The sequence below is a fragment of the Microcaecilia unicolor genome, chromosome 5 (assembly GCF_901765095.1).
Source record: "Microcaecilia unicolor chromosome 5, aMicUni1.1, whole genome shotgun sequence".
In the NCBI taxonomy this organism is placed as follows: domain Eukaryota; kingdom Metazoa; phylum Chordata; class Amphibia; order Gymnophiona; family Siphonopidae; genus Microcaecilia; species Microcaecilia unicolor.
Genome location: NC_044035.1, coordinates 252798341 through 252807301, shown reverse-complemented (window position 1 = coordinate 252807301; position 8961 = coordinate 252798341).

The window sequence follows — 8961 nt, the reverse complement described above, 5'->3', positions numbered from 1 at the left end:
AATGGTTTCCCCTCTTTTTGGTTCCTGAACCAGCTGCTCCATAAAGCAGTCCTTGATTTCATCAAGGAATTTTACCTCCCTAACATGCCCCGATGTTACATTTACACAGTCAATATTGGGGTAATTGAAATCAAGAAGTTACTCTAAAAAAATGCCATTTAATATAAGTAGTGAATGAGGAACTGGAAAGTTAATCAAAAGACCTCAATCTAAGAGCCAGATACACAAGCAAGCAATGCCACATGACCCACTCAACATCATCATTGATCAAGAAAAAAAAACTCCACATGTAAAATCTCCAATAGAAAACGTATTAATAATGCAGTCCTGTGACCTTCAATTCAGCACTTTAATCATCATTGTCCATGGCCATTTTGTCCATAGAGTAAGGAAAAAATTAGTTGTGTCACCCGCCCAACTCACAAATCGTGCTATCAAAAACAAAAGTGAAAATGACTTGACTGTCTAATGTCCATTATCTGAATAAACAAAAGCTGCACAAAACTTGAAGAATCCCGATAGACATGTCCTGTTTCACTGCCACTGCTTCAGGGGATGACTGGAACACCCTGCTGTTACAATAATGACAAATTTTCAAAATGACAAGCAGACTTCCTTTCCAAAGACTCTGTCAATCTACTGGACAGTCACACCAATGCAAAATTTTCTATGGGATGACCAGCAGTTTGCTTTTGTAGAGATATATGTCTGTTCACCAAGAATTGCAACCAGCTTCAGCTTCATCACCACCTTAACTTAACCCAACTCATCATTGGTCTGTTTGGCTGGTGACCAGTAACCAGTTCAACAACCACAGGCAGCTCCACTGTTCTTAGAGCTTATATTCACTGAACGGCAAAATTTAAGATGAGATGATCCACTGTTTGCGTGACAAGGTTTGCAATAGCAAAATCTTGTTCCCAAGTTTTGCTGTTTTATTTGGTTTACTGAGGAATTATTCATTTACATCTCACTTCTGCTTTAACTTTTTATTTTTAACTGCAAATATCAGATGTAACTGAGTAAATAAAAGTAGCAAAAATTTGTGAAATTATTACTTCAGTAAAAGTAATAAATGTTATCCTGTACTACTTTACAAGTAAAAGTGATAAACTTTTAATTAAGGATAGTAACTAGTTTCATTTACTTAATTACTATACAACACTGCAAGTTCCACTAGTCTCTCTTCCAACCTCAACCCAACTCATTGCCACAGTTTACCACCCTTCTCCCAGTCCATCTACACCACACTCAGGCTATACCTTGCAATCCACCCTGACCCATCTATACAACAAAACAAAAAAGATTCTAATATAATCAATACTGTAAGCAATAGGAAAAGTTTTAACAATAAGGAGGAAAAAGCCTCAAGAAACTCCCAGCTACAGGCTGGAAGAGCAGGACTTCCTCATCATCGGCAACAAACCTTCTTAATAATTTCAATGACTGAAACATTAAACAAAAAATCTTTTTAAAATGTCAGCTTAAAATACTTCGCTGCAGGGTCTCTTCTTTCTGATTGTAACAGAGCTGACCATGACCAACCATGACCAGCGTTTCAAGAGGCTGCATCAGGGTCAACTGGTCAAAAAATTTCAACTCCGTTCTCAGACCGACAAAACACCAGATGAAAGAGTGAACATTCTTCCCTTCTCATAATCATCATTTTCTCACTCTCCCTTGTGGTTCTCATATATACTGCTCCATTTTTTTTATACATCTCTTCATACATAAGTGCTGTACTCTACTTTATTGTAGACTTGATTTGGTATGTTCTTCCATGCATAATACTCCAGTTTTACCTTTAAGCTACTACTAGACACAGGTTAGCATCTTGTGATATATTTTTATATGTTTGTTTGTACCCCACATCTTGTGTATCAACACACTTTGTTAAATGATTTAATATTTTATAGTTTACATTGCTTTTTTAATGACTCTTTTGATACTCCTGATGTTATTTACTTTTTATATGTTTCTACTTTTTTTTTTTTTTAATGACTCTTTTGCTATTCTTTGTTGTTAGTTTTTTACTCATGTTTTTACATTATGTTTTTTATTGTGATTTTTAGACTCCTGAAGCAGGCATTGTTGCCAAAACATGGTGCCATGTCGAGTCCCATTTTATTTACAATTAAAGAATATTTTTCTACACTACATCTTCTTAGCTTTTTGGAGGAGTCCTGTTGATCATGCTACTCCTCTGTTGTTGCATTATCCCTCTCGTCGTAGTGGATCCAGTTTCTCCACCTTGCTGGCTGACTCCTAGTTGCTTTCAAGCACATCTCAATATAGATAGGCATCATGTAAAGATTTAGCTGCTGAGAGCACAACAAATGAAACTGGTTGTAAGGAATTAATAGGTCAGCTCAATAAGCTGGCAATCTAGTGTAGAATGTTCTGTGGGTTAGTAGCACAAATTTAAAGTCAATCCTAGTTGTTGCTGGTAACCAATGCTCAGATGTAAGAGGAGTAACATGATTCTGCACCCGTTGTAAATGTCTGGTCGTAGCCACTTTGACACCATGTAAAATTACAGTAATCTAATTTACTGATAACCAAAGCATGTACAAATGTCTGAACCACACAAATATCCAAGAACTTTTTGGTGGAATGTATTAATCTTGGGGCAAAAACAGCTTTGTATCACATTAGAAACATAGGTTGGGAAGAAGCAACATGCTGAACTAGCTCCAGTCCTTACCTTGATGTAATGGAGGTTTCCACAGCTCAAAGGGCACCTGATTTCTACTGAGGATATGAGTGCTGACAGAGATCTGAAAACAGCAGGTATAGTGGTGTTACCTAAATCAGGACAAAATCCCAAGCTTTGCAGGTCCTATCACCCAAGCTCACGTTTGAATTTTGTATATGAAAATCCTAGCTAAAATATTAATGAATTATCTGGTTCCCTACCTTCCTAAACTTACATATGATTGAATCAGTCTTTATGCCTGGCTACTTTGTAGGGAAGAGTGTTAGACCTAGTATGGTGGGCTAAATAATAACTTCCATCAGTCCTAGTAGCCTTGAACATGAAAAAAGCATTTGACTGCATAAATTGGGCATTTGTGTTCACGATGATGAAAAAAGGGAATTGGCCCTAGCTTCTGTCTATGAGTACAGTATATGTATTTGGGTTAATGGGGGGGGAAGGACACAGATGCTTTTGAATTGGGAACTTGGACCTGACAGGGATGTCCTCCATCACCCCTGCTGTTTGCTTTGTTGCTGGAACTTTCAGAAGCACAAGTAAGGGCCATGGAGGATAACAGTGGGGTATGTCACTTCAAAGATGATGTTACATGCTGATGATATCCTGTTTACTTTGTCCCAGCCCAGGATAAGATTGCCTGTTTTAGTTTAGGTATTGCAGAAGTATAGCACAGTTTCAGGATTAAAATTAACTATGACAAAGCTGAAGTCCTGAAGCAGGTGCTGTGTCCAGGAGCAGAGGAATCGTTGAGGTCCCACTTTTTCTTTAAATGGGCACATCAAAGTGTGAAATATTTGAGGGTGCAGATCAATCCTTATAAAATTTTGCATAACAGAGAAAGATTTAAAGTACTGGGGTATTTACTAATTTTCCTGGCTAGGAAGGATGGCGAATATTAAAATGAATGTGCTTCCTTGGCTCCTATATTTGTTCCTAGAACTCCCAGTTGAAGTCCTGGAGGGAGTTTTGCAGGACTTTCAAAGGACGGTCTTTCAATATATCTGGAGGCATAGACCACCAAGAGTAGCAAGGAATATTTTGTTTCAGGGAAAACATCAGGATGGGCTAGGAATCCCTAATCTGCTGTTTTATTATCAGGCTTCCCAAATTAGGGCTGCGCTAACATGATGACAGTTTACATTCTAAAGGGTGGGTTTGATTGGAGAACAAGACATTAGGGAACACCTTACTAGACAGTAGAGGATGGCTTCCCAAAGGGGGTAGGATCGTGGGGAAAATATGCCAATCCCATATACAAAACTTACCTTGGGGATATGGGATAAGGTTAAGTCTACTTTATTACAAGTAAGAAATAATTTTTTGGAGGGGGGGGGGGGGGGGGGGGGAGACTCAGCACCACTGAGTGTCACTCAAGCTTCAATCCAGCCTTTGAGATATTTACAAGGACCTTAAACCATAGATGAAGATACCCCCTGCTCAACTAATACCCAGATACCACTGGTTCAAGGAGCTGGCTGAAAAGCACTCAGTGGAGCATCTACCATCCACTTGGAGACAGAGAAAAATACTGAGGATTCAGTGGCTACCTTCAGGGGTGAATCACTTGTAACTTCTGTTTTTCTGTCTCCATCCACTAGTTGATGGACATAACCCACTTGTTCTGAACTGCTCTGGTAGAATGCTAAGGAATAAGGAAATTTGTCTCCGTAAACATTTATACCAGATATCAGGGTTGGCATCCTTTGGCCTTTACAGACTGGGGCAATTCCTTGGAGTGGATGGAACTATAATCAGTTTTGAAGAGCTGCAGGAAAACTACCAACTGGTGGAAAGTAATGGGTTATACTACTGGCAAGTCAGACATTGTTTTCAAGGAGATAACAGGCTAGCAGACTTGCAGAGAGCTCCATCACCTTTCAAAGAGTTTTGGGGGAAATTAGCAAGGAATAAAGGAGGGTTGTCTGGTCCCTATGCTATGTTACTGAACACAGTAGGTGGTGGGGAGGTTTCAGGATAATTGGCATAAGGATTTGGGGGAAATGATTAGGAAGGGTGGAAAGTGATCTTTCAAAACTGCAAACTTCCCCAGCCCGGTTACAGGAAATGGAATATAAAATACTTTATCAGATGTATATTACTCCTCAACACCTTAAAAATGGAGATAATGTACATGAGAGAGGATATGGGGCAACAGGGAGTTTCTACCACCTCTGCTGGGAATGCCTGGAGAACCAATAATTCTGGGCTTTGATTAGGGTGCTGATTCAGGAAATTACAGAGTGTAACTTTGCTTTGGAGCTAGACCTGTGTTTATTATTGGAAAAGGCCAACCATGCTTAACAGAACTGAGGTGGTACAAAAACTGATGGACATACATACACTAAATGGAATGTATTGACTATACAAAAGTTGATGGACCACAAAAAGTTTGGGATCCCTTCTTAATGTGATGGAGCTTACAGGTTGCTTCTTAGGGATGTGGATGGTAAGATTTCAAGGGTCAAGGTTTTATACAGAAAAACTCTACTCCAGCTGGAGCAAGGGATGGGCAATGTTGTATATTAATGAGAAGGAACTTGAGGTAGTGTTGGCATAACAACTTTGATACCTCTGAATATAAGTAAGTTTGTGATGAGTTCTATTAAGTTTTCCAACATGTCCTTTAACGGTTGCAGTATTGTACTTTTCTCTATAAATTACAAAAAAAAAAAAAAGAAACATGGGATTGAAAGTGTAGTTCGTTATCTACGATGACTCCCAATATTTTGACTGAAGATTTAATAAGTATTGGAAAGCCAGAAATAAATTTCCAGACAACAGTTACTTCTCTGGCTGCTATTACACCTTTGAGGTGACCCTGGATACAAACTAAGGAACGAACACCCATTTTAGTTCCAAGTTTGTTTTACAACAAATATTATCCCATGAATGAATTGTATATCATCATCCAATAATAGACAAATCATATATCTAAAGTCACAAAAAAAATCCATTAAGGAGTTGGGAGTAGATGTCAAGAGTTTCTAAAGGTTCTTCTCATTCCCAACTTCCATGCTGTAAGCCCTTGGTCTTCACTTCCAGGCCAAAGCCACCAACAGGTCATTTTTTCAGGCTATCCCTACTACTTTCATAGTAACATAGTAGATGACGGCAGAAAAAGACCTGCACGGTCCATCCAGTCTGCCCAACAAGATAACTCATATTTGCTGCTTTTTGTGTATACCCTACTTTGATTTGTACCTGTGCTCTTCAGGGCACAGACCGTATAAGTCTGCCCAGCACTATCCCCGCCTCTCACCCACCAGCCCCGCCTCCCAACCACCGGCTCTGGCACAGACCGTATAAGTCTGCCCAACACTATCCTCACCTCCCAACCACCGGCTCTGGCACAGACCGTACAAGTCTGTCCAGCACTATCCCTGCCTCCCAACCACCAGTCCCGCTTCCCACCACCGGCTCTGGCACTACCTTCACTGTATGAAAATTTCTCATGCATATTCATGAGAAATTTGGTATCCTGAAAACCTGACCTGCTAGCAGCCCTTGAAGTCTAAGATTGAAGACGCAAAGGGCAATTCTATAACTTGGAGCCTTACATGCCACTTACACGTATTATGTAAGGTCACGCCTAAGTGCTATAGTGTAACTGCAAGGGGGGGAGGTGGTAAATTGTGGGCTGAGTTTTGGCAGTTATGGGCATGTCTCCAACTTACATGCATACTTTATACAGTACTATAAAAAAGTTATGTGCTTTGCATGGCGCACTTGGGTGTGTAGTAAAGATCAGTAGGGTTGTGGATGGATCTTCCAACAAACACATACACAGTATGAAGGTCACAGGATATATTTATTGGATGAACAGGCAAGACTTATGCGTAACCATTTATACCTGCCATTGGCCTAAATTTAGGCTCACTAATTCAGGTTTATGCTAGTATTCTAGAACAGCATCTTAGCACAAAGATTCCATTACAGAACTGGTGCTCAGCCTAAATGGAGGTACCAAGTTATAGAATTGTCTTCCTTCCCAACCCCCCCCCCCCCCCCCCCCCCCCAAGGCTGTAAGCAGCTGAAAGACTCTCATCGCCCCCCCCCCTCCAAATCATTCTACCAGGGTCTCTCACTATTTACCTACAATACCTCTAGTCTAAGCCTATCCACAAGATGGTAAAAAGTTTGGGTTACATTACGTGGAGATTTAGTATTGTGAACTAATCATACATAACAGACCAGACCAAGTTCACCAAATACACCACACATTGAACTTGACAGGACTACTTCACACAATCATGAATATATCTCCTAAATATTAAAATGATATACAAGTTAATTCAGAAAGGTTTTATGTTTACTTTATTAGTTTAAAACTCAATGAAAATACTGTTAACAATCTTTAAAAAATTCACATTCACACATTATCAAAACATACAGTTAATTCTATAAGGCACTTAAAGATCAAACAACTCTTTGCAAACCTCTTAATACATGTTACATGGAGATGATTCCAGCTTAATTCAATCCATCTGCAGCAAATGTGGTAACACACCAGTTCAGAGAATAAGTTTTCATACTCTCCACACTGCCAATGTGTGGGAAAAATGTACCTGTAAATTTTGCACCAATTTTTAAGAGAATGAAAACAAGTACATATTTCACTTTGACATCTGCCTAAGGAAGATGTACCCATAGACACCTGCACATATCTTCCTGCAGGTATTTTGAGTCAAAAATGCGAGTTTTGAAAAAGCAAATCTGCATACATTGCTATTTTTGTCCTAACCCACTGCCAGGAATGCCTCCTCTCAGTGTAAGCAAAACGTATGTGTGCGTTTGTGTGTGTGTACCTGAATATATTTAGACAATTTTGAAATAGTATATTATCATTGGAAAACATTTGTAGACAATGAAATGGCTTTGAAAATTGCCTGTAAATGGGCTGAATTATACTCAGACATGGAACAAAACTTAATTTATCAGTTAGCTATGTTTTCCATACACCAAACTAAGACAAATGCTCATGAAATTTCCCTTGGCACAAAATGGTAAGAAAGTAGAACCCTTCACAGCAGATTCATACTTTCTGAATTTGCATGCATCTTTTGAATGAAGGGACTTCAACAGCTGAAAATGAGTATACCAACTGGATAGAGCATACAATGCCTTTAGGAGTGCAATGGAACATGTCCCATTGGGTAAAGTGTTCGAAGGAGGTGAACTACAAGCTCTTCCAATTAGTGACTGTTCTGATAAATTCATGCTCTTAAGTGCATACATAAGAGGAAACATACCTATTAAAGAAAAAGAGGGTTTGTGCATCAAAAGGTAAAAGTCCAACATCTAATGAACTGAACTAACCAAGCAAGCAAGCAGATGTTTTGTATTTCCTTGGTACTAAGTATAGAAGCCATGCGACCATGTGGGCCAACATCCCCGTTATTATTAATGGGAAAAGGCTTGAACTGGCAAAAAATGACTAATCCGTGACTAGTTTTTCTTATAAAAATAAGCCTGAAATGTGTGACCGTGCACTGGCACACAAAGCCACTGAAAACAACACATAATACCCAATAAAACTATCTTTTCATGTCATGTCCTTTCACTGTGCAGCAATGGTTAACCTAAAAAGTATTGAACTAATTGCAATGCTGAAGAGTGGACAAAAGTCAATTTTGATCATTAAGAAAAACATTTTTAGAATTTTAAATCAGATTTTAAAATTACTTTAAAAAAACATTAAAAGTGAACATATGCTTAGTATTTGTGATATTCTTGATCAAAGTTATTATAGTCTACGAATGTGTTTATTGCAGTATATGGAGATGAGAGAACAGACCTGATCAGTCTGTGCAGGTGGTATATAAACACAGCCAAACCATTACCTTTGTCAAGTGATGTACAGACAAAACGTCAATGAATAGCAAATGTGTGGGAAGTAGTAGATAATCTAATACAAATGCCAGGGAGAAGACAAAGGGATCCATTTCAAAGCACTTAGACTTACAAAGTTCCATAGGTTACTATATAACTTTATAAGTCTAAGTGCTTTGAAAATACGGCTCTACAGAACAGAAAATGCAAGTAACAGAACATAATCCTGCCGTCCTGAAGGGCAAAATGAAAACTGGGTAACAAAGAAATGGAAGGACTGGTTCCACCTGCTCCTCCAGGGTAGTAAATATTCTTTTTTCTAATGCCATTATTTTCTTAAGCACTCTCCATACTCCCTGACCATATGTTGTGTGGACTTCTAAAGTTACTACTTGAATTCTGATGTTTGAACAGAA